We start from the raw sequence: 15700 nt of genomic DNA, 5'->3' as shown, positions 1-15700 counted from the left end.
TGTTAATCTATTTCAGTTTATACATCACTTGCAGCCTAGTGGCTGTCAAAAGGGTTTCTATTTGGTTAAGTCTTTTTAACTCACCTATCACCTGCCACTATGCATCTCGTTTATGAAGGGACCATAAAAGTGAAATCGAAAGGGATACATTGGTACTTAAAATATTTGTATAATTTAAGTCTGAGGATATTGCTAAACTTTTCAAATCTACCAGGGATGAAGAATTGCTTCTGATTAATTAATTAGGCTGAAGGTGGACCTTCCTGCCATGTTGACTCTTAATCCAGGGTCAATATATTAATTGGGGGTTATGACAACTTCCATGTATATCTGTCCCCATTAGTCATTTGGGGACGTGAGGTTCATTCAGATCCATTGGGTCCACAGTAAGACGGAAGACTTTGACTACTATTCCACTTATCATCTGGCCTCCATTAGAAACCTACTCCACCCAAGAGGCCTTTATGGTTTTCTGAGGGGGTGGAACTGTCCCTTATTATATTAGTTTTCTATTGCTGTGTAACATTTTCACAATCTTAGTGTTAAAATAAAAACATACATGACATACATGGGTTATCTCACAATTCTCTAGGTTAAAAGTCCAGGCCAGGTATAGCATGACTGGTTTCTCTGATCAGAGTTTCACAAGGCTGAATTCAGGGCATTAGTTTGGCTGTGACCTTATCTAAGGCTGGCAATGTCATCTTCCAAGCTACGGTACTTGTTATTGACATAACCCATTTTCTAGTGACTGTACAACTGAGATTTGTTTTCTTGCCAGTTATCAGGGGAGACAATGCTCAGTTCCTAGAGGACAGTCTCAGGTTCTTGCTACGTGACTTCTTCTATGGGCCCACTCACAAAAATGGCAGAATTTCTGATTTCTCAAATCTATTATTTAAGGAAGGGCCCAATCCTTTAAGGGCTCACCTGATTAGGCCAGGTCCACTCTGGATAATTATGTTAATGATTGATTGATGTGGAAATCTTAATTATATCTAAGATTTTTTTAACTGCAATATAATATAACCCATTCGTGAAAGTGACATTCACATTCTCAGTCCTACCCATATTTGTGGGGAAGGGATTTTATGGAGCAGGAATCTTGGAAGCTGCCTTAGAATTTTCTTCTAGTCACATCCAATATTGTCAACTCAGACTCCGCATTGTGCAGCCTTCTGAAAGGTTTGAGTATTTTTCTTGTTGTCAAGTACAGTTACTCTGATAAATGGCTGCAGAGCCCATTGAGAAAATATTTACATCGCTACTGCTCTTAGGAAGACCAGTTCCACAGTAATGTCCTCTATTGGGCTATACAGGAAAGTCATTAACATTTTGGTGATGATACTGTCCCTCTCACTAGTGTGCAACTAACACTGTGGAGAATTTGTTTCTTCAGGAGGGTACTATTAATAGCACAGCATGAAGCATGTCATCACTATTTCTAACTCTTAGATGGACTAACAGAATGAGCAGTCTTCTGAAAGTAAAAGCCAGGGTGTGTGTGCACATGCCCTCACACACATACATCTATAGCTTTTCCTAGCTGTGTGACACAGTTATTTTTCTTCCTAAGGACAATTATTTATGTGCAAATAAAGTGGGTTCTTCAAATTCTGATTTTCAATGATTGCAATATGGATGGTGCTTTAACTTCTGGACACCCCGTGTGTTCTTAGTCTGTCATTCCCTTTTGATGTGAAGATGGACGAATGTTTTCTACTTGATCCACAGGGACAGGTTTATAGTTTTAGGATTCCAAGCCCTATCAAGCCCATGGGGCCAGCATTTCTATTGCAGGAGGGCAACTTTCTTATTTTGCAGATCTAGAAAATATACAGCCATGGTATATATATAACTACAATGCACATAATTTCATTTGGAATTATGGACTCCAAAGATCTGCATAAAAGCATAAGGCCCCAATCCTAAATGGTGAAGGGTTGTGTGTCTCAAGTCTTTGTGGGTGCAGACTCAGTGAGCTATTTGGGATAGAGAAAGGAAGAGTATGCACTTGAAAGACAAGCATTCACAGAATAAAAATTTATCTGACAACTGCAATTATCCAGACACTGCAGAAATATGTTGCAATGAATGAAGTTTGAGATCATTTACTTATAGTTGACTGTAGAAATATTTACATAATATGTCCACATTTAATTGCAGAGATGTACAAAATAAAATTTATGAAATTGTTTTTAACTGTGGAATCATTTATGTCTTAGGAAATAAGCTCTTAAGCTAAGTTCTAGATCTGAAAATGAAGATTCTCAACTGCATAATTGTGGTGGTTACTAGGTGATTTTTCAGACCAGACCTAATGCAAACAAGATCGCAGGTCAATTTGCTTTGCTTTGTTCTGTGACTAAGGTCTGCTCTTACCAGGTGTGATAGGAATCACCCAGGGGAATCATGGCTGGTTCTGGAAATACTATTCAATTCATTTTCAAGCTGTTCTGTACTACACACTATAATTCTGCTGTATTTTTCCCAGAAACATATTTCTTTAAGTCATATTACTTTATGTGTCTGTACATTAAAGTATATAAGTAAATTATCTCCAACTTCATTCATTGCAAATAAATTATTCTCTGTATTTTTTTTTTTCATGTAATTTTGTATCATTACCAAATTTAGACACTTTAATTGTACAGTTTGGGGATAATTTCACAAAGAAGCTCTAAAGTTCTAATGAAGCTGTAGACACCTTGTTTCTATTTCTCCATTATGCTATTGCCTTTAATTAAAGACCTATAATAATTTTATTTTATTATTTTTAGTTAATTTTTTTTTTATTTCCAAACTAAGCACTCTGACATGATAATTTAGTTTCTTACATGAAATCATATAATATTCATTTTGGACGAAGTTATTATGATAACGTTTTCTTGAAATGTTTATAGAGATGTAATACAGAATGTACACCTGAAATTTATGTAACTTTACTAACAATTGTCACCCCAATAAACTTTAATTTAAAAAAAAGAAATACATATTATATTTAAATTTATTAGCTTTGACACCAGCATCACGAGGGTATAGAGCTATGTTCAGAATCTCCTTCTAATTACACATTTTTATAGTCAGTGCCCTTTTGTGGTGTCAGTTCCTGACCTTTCTGATCCCTATGGGTGTAGTTTTATATCTGACAGATTCATTCTTAAGCATTGACCTCCTTCCAGTTTTTGCTGATCTTCTTGCCTGCAGTGTTCTATTCAGTATTTTTGCTAACAGTTGTCCAATTTCCTTTGTGGTTTCTCTTAAGTTCTGAAAATTCTCAAATGATATTCTCCTGAACCCAAGTGACTGGGTACTCAGTATGGATTTAGTGATATGCCTATTTGGGATACAGTAGATTTTTTATGTTCTTCCCTCATGTCAGAGATTTTAGGAAATGATACTTTTCAAATTCTCAGTTGGCAGTTCTGAGCTCAGTCAGGATGTTGAAGAATCATAACCCCAATTTTTATCATCTTTGGTTTGGGTCACATTTCTCTTTGTTGCCTCCAGGAACGTCCTGTAATTGTGCACATTGCTCCTCACCTTCCAGGTTGGAGGTGTGTGACTAGTGTATCACCAGCTGAGGTGCGGAAGCAGCCTTCTGGTGAGTCAGCATGTATACCATAAAAAACTTGGGATTGGGAATAACATAGAACTGGATTTAATCTGTACTAGGCTATTTTGTGCTGTCTGACACTAAGCAATTTAACTTCCTCTAACTTTTTTTTTCTTGATAAACCGTTCAATAATATCTAACTTGATGGCTATTGAGAAGATGAAAGGAAGTATTGTGCACCTAGTGGATTGTACACTGCATACCACATAGTGGTTACTCTATAAATAGTTGATTTCCTTCCCTGTCCAGTGCCGTCAACCCATGGAAGAGTTGGTCACTGACATTTCTATGGCTTTATACTGATAGAGGGGAGTTCCACGTGTAAATTGAACTACTGTGGATAGCAGTCTAAACACACCATTTCTAAAAAATTTGGAAAAATTTCTTGCTGCCACCATTTTTGGACTCCATGACTGGAGCCTAAGGCTCAGTCCTATGTACATTCATGGTCTTCATGGTCTTCACCCTCTTCCTTTTTTTTTCTAGTTCAATTGTACAGATTGTAAAATTTTCCTAGACCTTGACTGACCCAGGAAATTGTCATGGGTGACTGGCTACTCTCTGGAGGAGAGAAATATGTACATAGCAGCCTGCCATGGGAGTGGACAGCGTGTTCAGTGTGCCTCTGCTTTCTAAATGTATTTGAGATTATTTGTATTTGAGTGTTCCTTTGGGAGAATTGATAAATCCTACCTCTCTTAGGCTCTGTCCATCAGGCCTCCATTACTGACACAAGGGCAGGAGCGTCAGATTGCACTGCCTATGAGAGTTTATGCAAAACATTCAATAGACTTCCGTGGAGTGGGCAGTCAGGTCAATTAGAGTTATTTTATGACCAAAGATAGTGTCTTATTTTCAATAAAGTAGAGGCTTAAGAGCAATGGTCTGGTTGGAAGTATGAGCTAGGCGAATTGTTTTGAAGCTGTATGAATACCAATCGTGCCATAATATATAGGTTGTATATTTTTGTGGCCTGAGTATAAAGTTAGATTTCCCATATTGAGTCATTGTCTTGGTTCACTTGCTGTGACCACTTGTCTTGGCAGTTTGCTTTATATTATTGTGATTTAGTTCTTACAATGAAACAATTGAGGTATTCTTTATTTACTCATGTAGGTCTTACTTAGTGGATCAAAGCAGACTGAGGAGTGATTTATGCAGTGCTAGACAGACAGAGAACCTTGAAAGCTGTTGCTTACTTTGTGCTGGGTGATAATTGAAGTGACTGTCATTGCTTATCATTTTGCCTTTGAATTAAGTACTTTAATCTTTAAAACTACTTTTATCCTTACTGTTTATTTCTTCACTTCTCTCACTTTTCTCTGGTCATATAGACACTTAACAAGGCCCATACTATCTGTAATTAAGCTGTGTGGTTTTGATTAATGTGTAGAAATTGACCTCTTTTATTTATCACTAACACATCTGATGTGTACTTTTATTGTGCATATAAATCCACATCTGTGACCATGTGATGCTCAACACCTATGGAAGAACTTACATCTGGGGTTTCTTATTTTCAGCAGTCATTACCACTAATTCTTCTTCTGCATCACTTAATCATTTATTTTTTTCTTTTAAAATTGTGTTCACCTACTCTTTTTATCTTCATGCCTGCAAAATTACATACTGAGTTGTAATACCGCACAGGACTAGCTCTACACATACACCCACCATCTCATTTCCACTTCTTAATGTACTCCAGTCAGTATTTTTATACTGAAAGCCTTTCATTACTTATTTCACTCTGGCCTTTTTATACTTTTTTTATTTGCTCAGTCAGTTTTATAATCTTAGTTGCTCTTTTTTGTCAAGTGGCTTATAACATATTCTTCCAAGTACAATAGTTCTTTCTCTAAAACATGTATAACTTGAGTTCATAATGACTTTCCACTACTATATTTTTCCCATCTATTCCATTTTGGAATAGCTAATAGAAATACGCATTAAACATAATTCTGATTTTTCTGTTAAACCAACAGGGACTGAAATATGCCCCTTACCAATCTCATTATTACCCCAGAGCTATCATATAAAATAGTGGTATTTGTGAACAATGGCCGTGACAGAAATTTGAGGAAAGAAATAGTTTGTCAAACCATATTTTCCAGCAGTTATACCATTTCTCTTTCCCATCCAACATACAGGGCATGGCTCACCAACATGTGTCCCAAAACTGCTGTGAGCTTTGGACATGGGTTGGAATGCGGATGTTCTGTCCTGTATTATGTGCTTTGGTTTGGTAGCTATGTTTATGCTGGGAGCATCCCAGCTTTAAGGTGGTTCAAAGTGAGTTCCCGTACTGATTTTCTTAGAGCCAGCCAGTGTCAGGCAGCCCTGAGTGATCTGCACTGACTCAAGGTCATCCTTGCTTTGAAGACCTCTGGGGAATCCTATCAGACAATTAAATTATGAGGTTTACATAGAGGTTGGGTTAGTTGGTATAGTTCAAGAAATAACTATTAATTCAGAATACATGTACTGAATGTGTTCTGTAGTCCATACCCATAAAACCTATCAGTCCTTCATGCCAACCAACTGATGTGCTGAATTCTGTGGGTTCACTGAAGCTTTTACCCTGCATATTTTTAAAAGATGAGTATTGCTATTACTCTTCTCTATCTTTAACTGAAATGACTTTCACATAGCTATAAACTATTTGATAGTGTATGTGAAGGCTATCTTTTATTGTATGACTACTTACAAAAGTTCAAGCACTCCAGAGAAATGTTGCCTTCTCTATTAAGCTGAACTCCCATCATTCAAAGGTCCCATGTTAACAGGGCTTGTCCCTGATTCCCACTGTGTTTCAAGGGCATTTATTGAACACTTATACCCCCATGCCACATGGCTTCATTTCAGCTTATTCTAAGCTGCTTAGCTGCTCTGCAGTTATTTCCCCTCCATACAGTGATTATCTCATGGAATTGTGCTGCTTCAGTACCAGTGAGTTGGCTACACTACCAAAACTCATGGGGTTTAGTTTATTTTTTCTGCCGTGTTGTGCTATATCTAGTTTTTTTTTTTTTTTTTTTTTTTAGGAAATACAGGTGAATCAATTAACATTCTGGAGATGCTGTTGCTCAGTGTATACACTTTAATGAAGCTTTTTTTTTTTTTTTAATTGACCACTGAAAGACCAATCAAATGCTGTGGTTGTTTTTAGCTTTATACAACATTGTAACAGAAATACTATTGGAGAGTAAGCAGTAAGAGGTTTCTGGATGTCTTTCAATGGAAGATACTTAAGCTACCTTTCAGTTCGTCCTGGGTTTATACAGAGGAAATGCTTCCAAGCAGATTGTGTTATTTGAGCCTTTTCCAGCTCCTGCTTTATTGTTTACACAGTCTACAGAAGACAGAGCAGGAGAGCAGGAAGCACAGCCATCTCTTATAGGCATCATTGTCTTCATGGCAGTGAGGTTTGGACTAGATCCCTTAGTAGAATGCCAAAACAGCTAAAACCCTGGGATTTTCCAAATGCAAAAGGATTCTCTTCATGGGAGGTGAGCTACTAAGGGAAAGGCAGAAAGCAAGGGTGAGAGAGATATAGAATACCTGATCTAAATATGTAGCATCTGAACAAGATGGTCCTCTAAGATGCAAATACTGTTTTGGAAATAGAATTGATTTGCCCATTTTTTTTTTTTTTTTTTACTGATGTATTTCAACCTTTAATGTTGATGAAATCACTTCTCTTTTAAATTTAAATATATGTATTTCATTGAAATGTTCCAGTGTGATGACGCTGTGCTACCTTTAGAAAATGTACCTCTTGGCTTATAAACCATTACATGTCAAACATCTGCTTAATCACATCATGCCTTCTAAGACAGTGAACTTTTGTTTTCCCTCATAAGATTTTTTTTTTGGGGGTATGAATTATTGCACATGCATCAATGTTTGGGTTCTGTTAGAGTTACATTTCAGGCTTGCCTTAATTATAGAGAACTAAAGCCACCTACCGGGTTTTTAATACTATGTTTGTCAAGGTTTATTTTAAAATTTGAATTCTTAATTTTTTCTGGAGCCAACATATATTAGTCATTGCTAAACACTTTATGTAGCCAAGAAAAAGTTCAGTGTCCCACTCGCTAGAGATTTAGAAGAATGAGTGTAGTCAGCTGGCTTAATGATTTTGTATAAACTTTTCATATTCAGGTTATCCAGATTTATTGTAAATATAGTGCTATAAGCTACATAATTTTGTTAACAAATTCAAATAGTGGCTTAATAGAATCCTAGCTAACCTTGACAATGATACAAGAAAGGTTAACCATTAATAAGTATCGAGTCTTAATTTTGCTTCAATGCCCATTGTTTCCCAAGCTTATTGAATCAGAAGAAGATGAGCTTTCTCATTTACATGAGACTTGAAACATTTATATTGTCCCAGTTTTCTAAGTGGTATATATTAAGTCAGGTTTATGGGACCAATGTGTCAGATGTGGAGCACTACCACTAAATGCTTCTTAAAAGCACCGATAAAGTTCCATGATTCTTTGAGGCAGGAGAAAAACTTGTGTTCCACAGCTTTAACAGAAATACTTGCAAGTCTTGATATTTGAAATTAGAAGCGTTGTGAACCTCTTCCATCTGACTAGACTCAGTCAAATGGTCATGGGCTCTTAAAATGAAAGGTATTTCCTCCTTTCTTCCATCTGGCAGACACACACTCCATTTTAAACTGTAGTGTAACAACTAACTGGATAGATTTCAGAAGAGCTGCCTTAGTATCTCCATCTATTCTTTATGGTTGGTTTGATGGACTGCAATCAGTTGGAGGAGGAAAGAATCACAAAAGGTGTACCATCAGCAAGGACTTATTGAGAGGCTTCAGCGTAAAGAACACTGGACTAGTCATCGTAGGGATAAAAGAGAGATCAAGGGCATGGCTCTGGTCCCAGAGACATAGACGATGGATGATTCAGTATTGCAGCAAGACATCTCTTGCTATAAAATAACATTTAATCTCTTTGCTGCCTCCAAGTTGTGCTGCATAAAAATAAATCGAAGATCATCATTTCCTTTTAGATAGCATCACTAGATATGATTGCCCATTTGGGTACCCAGAAGCACTGTCCGTCTATTCACAAGTCTTCAATCATTCTACACAGCCTCTGACATTACATGCAAATTCCTCCTCCCAGTTTCAACTTCCCATAGAATATAACTTCAATTTATATTTTTAAATTACATCTCATTAACCTAAAATAATGAAATTACCACTAATAATTGAAAGTTCCATTTGTGCAGTCTACTTCGTTCTGGGCTTTATCATATGTGAAACAAAGAAATATACAGTCAGTCCTTGCTTTGTGTGTGAACTAAAACTCATGAATTTTGGAACCATGTCCTTACTACCTTTGTATTTTCCTTCAGAATGTTTGACTTGCAGAAGAATTGCAAAGATAGTACAGAGTTCTCCTATACCTTCACATAACTTTTCCTGATTTTTTTTTTTTTTAACCATAGTGCATTTATCAAAACTAGGAACTTAATGTTGCGATATAATGAACAAAACTACCTGACTTGGATACCACTGGTTTTTTCACAAATGCCCTTTTTGTGTTCCAAGATCCAATTCAGGATATGATGTTGCATTTAGTCTTTACCTCCTTAGTCTCTTTGAGTCTATGAGCATTTCTTGGTCTTTTCTTTCACAAGTTTGACTCTTTTGAGGATTGCTGGTTAGATATTTTTGTCTACTATCCCTCAGTTTGGGTTTGATTGATAGTTTTCATAATTAACCTGGTATTACATGTTTTGTGAAGGAATACCACTGAGGTGTTCTTATCACACCATAGTGAGGTGATAGCAGCATGATTTACTTTGGATGATGTTAACCATGATTATTTAAGGAAGTGATTGGCAGGATTCTCCAATGTAAATTTACTTTTCCTTTCCATAGTCCAATCACTAGAAGTAAGTTATTAAGTCCAGCCCCACTCAACAAGGTGTTTAAACTCCACCTCTTGAGGTGAAGAGTATCAAACATGTGTGGATATATGCTACAGTGATCACAATAATAAATATTTTAGGGGTGGGGAAAAAATCTGTTAAAACTTTGACCACATTTTAGTATTTGTCTGTGCATATTTGCCTTCATCAATTATAACTGTGGTGTTCCTAGAAATGCTAATGCTCCAATAGTGTTAAGAAACCACAATCTGGATTTTCAAATATACTACAATAAAAGGAGCCATGCCTCTTGAAGAAATGGCTGATTCTGGATTGATGCAGTAAATACACAAGATGAATGTAGAGCATCTTGTAGGTGACAGAAAGTGCTAAAAACAAAGGCTGGAGGCATATTAAAAGGACAACTCAAAAGTCTCCCAAAGGCCAAAGCTGGAACAGTTTCACCAACAAAATAAATTGTGACAATAAAAATTATAATCTCTCAAATAAAATTAATATCTGTAAGTCCATACTGATAAAACAAAATGAATAAATGAGAGAAAAGGGACATTTTTTGCAGAATAATTCCAATTATTAAATGTAGGAACAATGAAAAAGAAAATTGAGATACAATTTGATAATTTCCATCCAATGTACTATCTGCCAAAAATATACTTCATATAATTTTTATCAAATCTATAAACCATTTTGCTCAGTGCTCTTAGCAATTAATCCAAATGCTATTTATGCTACAATATTCTATTTTATAATAAAATTGACATTAATTGTTGAAAATTTGAAAAACGTAAAGAAAAGAATTCATGCAGTCAAGACATAAATCACTTTGGCTTCTAGTATGTATATTCACTGTACTTTTATTTGTATTTCCTTTTGTGAGAATTTATATATGTATGGATCTTGTATACAAAATTTGAATAATACTGAATATGCTGGTTTGCTCTTTGAATTTTCATTTAGTGTTTGTTATGAGCCCTTCCCCCCCAGTATTAGTATTTTTAAAAGCATTATTTTAATTACTGGGTTCTATTTTATTATATAGAAGGTTCATATACATGTGTCTAAAAAGATGTCCTTTAGATCTTTTATATAATGCTGTAATGCCCTTGTACATATATCATTATCGGTAAGGTGAGCTTTTTAGGATTACTAGTTCAAAGAATAGAAACATTTAAAGCTACAGAAACATGACTTAATACTATCACAAAACTAGTATAATTTAACCATTGCAATATTTTGGACATTTAAATAATTCCAGGCATTTCACACTATCACCAATGTGTATTTACCTGAATTACTGACTAAATTTTCAAGTGTCTTAGGCTACTAATACATATTGCTAAAGTGATTTCAAAAATAGATCACACTATGGCCATCATTAATTATTTCTGTTTTATGTACTGTTGCTTAATGCTAACTATACTCATTTTGTTTAAATCTGCCAATTTTATATGTGATAAATATATCTTTTAAGATTTGCTTTTCTACAATTTTTAGTGAGTTTGAACATGTAAACATTGTAAAGGAATATAATCTTTGAAAATGAGTTTTATATCATGAATACATGTGAATTATCTTTCATATAATTTAGCACATATTTTTATCTAATGGTCAATCACTAATTACTAGATACTTCCAATAATTCAACATAACTTCAAAATAGAGTCTTATTCAAAGTTTTTAACAGAAGTATATTTTACTTAACTAGCATTATTGAGATATGATTGACTATATATATATATGTGTGTGTATATATATATATGTGTATATATATATATATATATATATATATATATACACACACACATACATATACATATATAAAATTAGGTTCTACATGAAGTATGTTTATTTTGCTGGCAGAAAAAGGGAACCTAGAAAACAAAATATAACTATTTTGAAATAGACTATGAAAACTAAGCTGAAATATATATCCCACAAGGTATTTTAAAATAGTTTTATATGTGTATAAATTTTAATTCAAAATTTTTTGTTTTCATAAAACTCAAATTACTTTATACACAATTATAGAAGTGTCAAAATACAATATACAGATTATGTATTATAGAATTATACATTTGAAACCTATGTAATTTTATTAACCAATATCACCCCAATAAATTTAACAAAAATAATTAATATTCTTAGAGCAGGTAATGAAAATTAAAAATAATTTTGTCATTTTAGCACTACGTAACGTAAATAGAAAATATAATCATAATTTCAATAAAAGATGTTTAGCTTTTGAAATATGAGCTATATGTATATCATAATTTATTGGTGGTAGGTATGTAACTTGAAATGTCATTGCCATCGTTTCACGATCATTAACCTGTTTAAGTTAGCAGATCTCTATAGTCTAATGAAATACATACTTGGATAAGTTCTGCTGTCTTGTCTGCCAAGAAGAAGAAAACAAAAAAACATTAAAATACAATCTTTACTGTTGAAACACCTAAAGAGGCCAGAAGGGACTTTAAGTTCTCACTGAAGTGCAAGAAAAGGCAAAAATTAAGGCAGAATACACATTTTCATTATGTTAATTTCTTTTATCAGCAAAAGTAGAAAAACCATCCATCTGTTGAATTAAAAACATGTTTGCCAAGCACTTTATTCCTTTTAATTTTAATCCTTGTGAATTCTGAGAGAAATGAAATCCATATGTTTGCTATTTTTACTTTAAGATGCTACCAAAATGAAGCAAATTTATTCACGTTAATTGTACTTCCTCTCAATCTATTCTTCATCAATTTCAGACTAAATTTTTTTTTAAGTACAAAGAAGATAGAAAACAGAGCCATGATTAGTTACATAGATTTTTTTAATCAGTTTTTCATTAATCTATTCTTTTATTCTATGTAAAATTGAAGTGCCAGGCTGTATCAGAGAGTACATTAAATCTTTATAAAAATATAAATAAGTCATAGTGTCTGCCATCAAGTTGCTAACACTCTAGTCCTAGAAATAATCAAGGTGACCATAGCCTTGCAAATTACACTAAAAAACACATGAGAAAGATTGTCCATTTTCTTGATGAAGGGTGAGTAAAAGGAGAGTTGACATCATTAGAATAACGAAAGGCATCCTCTGAATTCTGGCTTAGAATCTTGTCTGGCTAGCAATTCTACAAGTTTGTCCTAATTGCAAGGAGATACATACTGAATGACTAATTGGATTGATTTGGGGGATTTTTTACTAACCAGTAATGACAGCTAACACTTCCATGGGTTTTCTACATGACAGGCACTACTTTGTATTTTCTTTGTATTATGTTTTATCCTCATAGTAACTCATGGAGTAGTTATTCTTTCTCTATTTTACAAAGACTTTGAGACAAATTTGACAAAGCCTACTTCAGTTATGCTTCCTGATTTCAGAGTTTGTATGCTTAAACTCGACGTTCTATCACTTTTCAGAAGAGTGGAGGTTAATGAGGTTGATTGAAAAAATGAACCAGTAATGTGCACTGGTTTACACTCCTTTTCTCCTGAAATAAAAAATGCCATTATTTTGGATGATTATAGGAAGAAAATTCACTCTCTCATTATGGCTGTTGGCTGATATCTGATACTTTGATCAGATGAAATATATAAAGCCACAATTGAAAGTATACATTTCATAAAGGGCTGCTCTTATTTCTACAATTTATAGCACTTGACCTGTGGTCTTAGCATATCATGTGATGCTATGAACCACCACACCGTTTCAACACTCATTAATGTGATTTACTGGGCTCTGTAGTGTATGACAGGATGAGAAGAGGAATGCAATTGATTGTAATGGAAAGGGCATGGAAACAAGAATCTGGCTGCTTCGTAAAACAGCAAGATCCCATCATATAATAAACTAAAATGAGACCTCAATTTTTTGTGTGTTGACAAATGACATTCCTATAACATACGAGGAGTGATTAAGCAATACAGTGAATATTTAAATTAAAAAAAAATTATAGTAAAAGACACATTGCCATTAATCCCCCTCAAAATACTCCCCCTCACTTTGAACACACATCCCATTGTTCTTGCCACTTTTTGAAGTAGTTCTGGAAGTCCTCTTTTGTGTCTTTAGTTGCACTGTTGTGGCTGCCTCGATGTCCTGAAACGTATTGACTTTGGGGAAGAGCCAGAAGTTTCTGGGTGCGAGGTCTGGTGAATAAGGTGGATGAGGACACAACGCGATGTTTTTATTTGACAGAAATTGCCATATAACAAGCAATGTATGACACGAAGCATGGTCATGATGGAGGATGATTTACGGCACACTTTAAAACACATTTTTTTTCAACCGTAGCTCACACCTGACTTACTGCACTGAACAAGTTGAAACTTGTCACACACTGTTTCTAAGGTTTGACCTGCAGTTTCTCATATTGAAGATCCCTGCCTTTCCATTGGATGGCACTCGATAGCAGCAGTCAGTGTATTTTGTCATCACAAGGGAAAGGCTCTGTGTTACACATCACTTCTGGTATGGCAGTTTCTGTCAAATAAAAACGTGTCGCCTCATCCACCTTATTCACTGGATCTGGCACTGTGCAACTTCTGGCTCTTCCCTAAAGTTAAAATGATTCAGGACATTGAGGAGCCATGGCAGCGCAACTAAAGACACTCACGAAAGAACATTTTCAGAACTGCTTCAGAAAGTGGTAAGAACGATGGGAGAAGTATGTTCGAAGTGAGGGTGGGCGGGTATTTTAAGGGGGATTAATGGCAATGTGTCTTGTACTATAACACATTTTTTTATTTAAACATTCATGTAGTTTTTTATCACAACTTGTAATTAAATGTCTGTTTAGTTTCCTGTTGGTATAGACAGTGTAAGAAAGAGAGAAATGCTGTAGAATAAAAATAAATGAAATGTAGAATTGATATTGATAACTAAGCCTTCCAGAATGCATACGTATACATATATAGCATAATGATGCAAAGCTAATCTTCAAATAAGAAAGGAATCTGAGAAAAAGTGAACATAGGCAGTGTTCAGCGCATTAATCAAATTATCAAAGAAACAAATGTTAGAACTATTTTTTTGTAATTTAAAATTTCAGAAAATAATATATGTAGATACTTTAAAGGGGAAAAGAGAATGCAGTTAGAATTTTCTGTAAGCTATCATCTATGTATGATGACAGCAGAAAAATATTGTCATAAGTGTAGGGTTCAAAAAATACACCAATTTCATTCCTTTGTGTGTGACTGTCCAGTTTTCCCTTCTTAGCTCCTTTGTTTTAGGTATTTGAATTGACCATAACTGTATGGGATTATTTCTGGTCTCTGTGTTGTGTTCCATTGATCTATGTGTCTGTTTTTATACCAAATACCATACTATTCTGATGACTATAGCTTTCTAATATAGTTTTAAAATAGGGAGTGGGATGTCTCCAGTTTCGTTTTTTGTTTTTTTTAATTGCTTTGGCTTTTTGGGGTCTTTTGTGGTTCTGTATAAATTCTAGGATAGTGTTTTGTATATCTATAAAAAATGCCCTTGGGATTATGATAGGGATTACGTTGATGCTGTAGATTGCTTCAGGTAATATGGATACTTTGAAAATATTTCTTCCAATTCATGAGCACAGAATATCTTTCCATTTATTTGTATGTTCAATTTCTTTCATCAATGTCTTGAAGTTTTCAGCATATAGTTCTTTCACCTCCTTGGTTAAATGCATTTCTAGGTATTTTATTCTTTCTGAAGTATTGTAAATGGTATTGTTTTCCTAATTTCTTTGTGATAGTTTGTTGTTTGTTAGTGTATAGAATGCAACTGATCTTTTTATATTGATTTGTGTCCTGCCACTTTATTGCATTCATTTATTCTAGCAATTTTTGGTGGAGTCTTTAGAGTTTTCTATATATATAATATCATGCCATCTGCAAAAAGTGACAGTTTTACTTCTTTCTTTTCAATTTGGATGCCTTTTAGATATTTTTCTTGCCTAAGTGCTCTGGTGAGGATTTTCGGTACTATGTTGAATAAAAGTGGTGAAAGTATGCATCCTCGTCTTGTTTCTGATCTTAGAGGAAAAGCTTTTAGTTTTTCACTCTTGAGTATGTTGTTAGTCGTGGGCTTCTCATATATGGCCTTTATTATATTGACGTATATTCCTGATATACCCACTTTGTTGAGATTTATTTTTAAATCATAAATGGATTTTGAAAGGTTTTT

This window comes from Rhinolophus sinicus, linkage group LG04 (assembly GCF_036562045.2).
Source record: "Rhinolophus sinicus isolate RSC01 linkage group LG04, ASM3656204v1, whole genome shotgun sequence".
Taxonomy (NCBI): domain Eukaryota; kingdom Metazoa; phylum Chordata; class Mammalia; order Chiroptera; family Rhinolophidae; genus Rhinolophus; species Rhinolophus sinicus.
This window is presented reverse-complemented; position numbering follows the sequence as displayed.